The sequence below is a fragment of the Rhineura floridana genome, chromosome 13 (assembly GCF_030035675.1).
Source record: "Rhineura floridana isolate rRhiFlo1 chromosome 13, rRhiFlo1.hap2, whole genome shotgun sequence".
Lineage (NCBI taxonomy): Eukaryota > Metazoa > Chordata > Lepidosauria > Squamata > Rhineuridae > Rhineura > Rhineura floridana.
In genome coordinates, this window is record NC_084492.1 from 22100494 (window position 1) to 22103605 (window position 3112).

Here is a 3112-nt window from a genome sequence, read left to right on the forward strand (position 1 = left end):
ACCATCTCGGCAACACGGGCAGGAGCGTGCTGTGGAAGCAGGGATCGCCAGGTATTTCCGTAGTGATGATCTCAGAGCTGCTGGTTCAAAGGGAGGAGGGGCCCGAGGCGGGAGAGGGCTGGGTATATTTTTGGAGGGAGACGAGGAGGGCAAGAACAGAACAGGAGGGGCTGACAAAGGGCTGTTCTCCCAAGCGCCCCCCTCAACACTGCCAGGGCTGCCTCTGTTTTTGCCTTTTAGGGAGATGCTAGAGACTGCACTTTTTTTAAAAAAAATTGTTGTTAGCATGTGCACCCCACTGGTGCCCCTGATGCTTCAGCCCCTCTCCCAGGCCTCCAGTGAAATTGTGGGGAGGAAGGGATGGGTGTGTGGGGAGAGCTGCGTTTTGGCTGTCTACAGCACACACATGTAAATGCACATGCACACAGATAGGACATGCCAGGGCAGGCCTTCTCTTCTGTCACCACCAAAAACTGCTGATCCAGCTAGCTGGGCTCCACACAGTGCCTGGATGGGAGGTTGCTGTCTTATATAATATTATATGCCGCCTTGAGTTCCACATGAAAGAAGACACAGTGAGCACTGGCAGGGCAGGGCTTTTGTGGAGCAGCCCAAGACCCCACTGAGAGGAATGCACAAGAGCCCACTCACCCATCGGAACAGGGCTGGCTTACTGCATTTTGAAATAATGCACATTGCGGGCTAAAAAGAAATCATAAGAACATAAGAGGAACCTGCTGGATCAGGCCAGTGGCCCATCTAGTCCAGCATCCTGTTCTCCCAGTGGCCAACCAGATGCCCCCAGGAAGCCTGCTAGCAGGAACTGAGTGCAAGAGCACGCTCCCCTCTTCTGGCTTCTAGCAACTCAGGACCCCTGTAAGACCCTTAAATCCTGTAACTGCACACTGCATATTTAAAGTACGTGTCTTCCTCCAAGGAATCCTGAGAAATGTTCCCAGGATTCTTTGGGTGAAGAAGCCATGTGCTTTAAATATATAGGGTGTACGCAGCCTAAAACAGGTGAAGAAACTTTTTCATCCCCAAGGGCTGCATTCTTTTATGGGGAACATTCCAGGGGCCTCATTACTAGTGGTGGGCAAATATAACTTCGACCTTCTTACAATATACTGGTTTCGACACAAACTCAATGCACCCCTCTCGATCTTCCATCCTGGCAAGCAAGAGACCTTTTAGCAAAAACACGGAGGGTGCAAAGCAAGGCCAGTGGCCTTGGGACAGTCCCAAGGGTCAGATAGAGTGCCCTGGAGGGCCACATTCAGACCCTGGGTCCGAGGTTCCTCATCCCTAAACTGAAATTATCCAACTTTGCAACTGGAAAGGAGGAATGTAAATATAATAAATATTTATAAATATATAAATAACTTACATAGTTCTATGAGAAAGGGCTGGGGATCACAAACAATTTTTTCTCCCTGCAACACCTTACCAAACTACAGTTCCCAGGATTCACTGGGGGAAGTCATGACAGTTAAAACTAGTATAAAAGCAGCAGAACATGGTGGTGTCACTATACACACAGAGGCATGCCATCAGCCTGACAATGAGGCACACCAAAGACTCCATCTCAGGTGGTACATTTGGGACACAATGTAGGGTTGGTGAATTTTAGGGAGACACATTTTGCTCAAAATATGCTACTCCTGGGTCCTGAGTTCACACAACCTCTTGCAGTGATGGGGAAGCAATTCCAAGATGGTGCTGGGTCAGCTTCCTAATAAGGTGGCCACCTAGGCGTTACCAAAAAGGAGGACAAAAGAGGATGCAGAACTGCCTACCATTTGTATGTGCTAATTTACATGTACTGATGCAAAATTAGAAATAATTTAAATAGAAATATAATCTACCTCACCATCACGGGGTGGGCTGTAACCACATGACCTGGGTGCCTGCTCAGTCTGCTTCTCAGGTGCTAATAGTTGATCAGCATCTTCAAGCTCCCACGTTCTTCCTTATGTGCCTTACTTTTCAACCAGACTTGGATTGAACAAGTGGTGGCTGGTGCCCATTGGACTGGTAGGGCGGAAGGCTTGGAGAACAAGGGTAAGTGAAGCCAGAGCCAATGACAGGCAGAGCCATTCCCTGATTGGTTGTAACTAAGAAGGCAGGGAGATAGGGGCAGGCTGAGGTTGATGGGGCAGCGCCTCATTTGACCAAATAGACCAGCCTCCAATGGATTGAACAGTCCTTTAAATAGAAGACATCTTCAAACAGAAGACTGTCCTCAGTAAAGTAGGACACATGGCTACCCTACTTCAAATTATACCTGGGAAACTGATCCCCACGCACTTACCAGTAAAGGGTCTCACAGATAAAATATTTAGAGGGAGAAATGAGTCAGTGAGGCCCTTCATCACCTTAGTTAGACTCAAGTGCCAGTTGACTTGTCTGCTCCCTGAACCGTCTCAATCTGCAGCTAACCCACCTGGCTGCATCCAATGGAGACACGAGTCAGAAAGGTCCCCTCCATTGTCCTGTCTGGAACCATTTGGCTCCTCTCATCCCAGAACCATCTCTGGCAGTTTGTTGTTGTTGTTATGTGCCTTCAAGTTGACTACAACTTATGGCAACCCTATGAATCAGCAACCTCCAATAGCATCTGTCATGAATCACCCTGTTCAGATCTTGTAAGTTCAGGTCTGTGGTTTCCTTTATGTAATCAATCCATCTCTTGTTTGGCCTTCCTCTTTTTCTACTCCCTTCTGTTTTCTCCAGCATTATTGTCTTTTCTAGGGAATCATGTCTTCTCATGATGTGTCCAAAGTATGATAACCCCAGTTTCATCATTCTAGTTTCTAGTGATAATTCTGGTTTAATTTGTTCTAACACCCAATTATTTGTCTTTTTCGCAGTCCATGGTATGCGCAAAGCTCTCCTCCAATACCACATTTCAAATGAGTTGATTTTTCTCTTATCCGCTTTTTTCACTGGCAGTAGAGGTGAGAATACTTGAATTTGCCTGTTCCCCTTATCCTTTTTGTGCCATGCATCTAGTGAATGGCAAAACCTTCCATTTTAGACATGCACCGTCTTTAGTGCATTGGCAGAAAGGCATGGAATAAATGCAGCTAAGTCAGCACGTAAATAAATAACA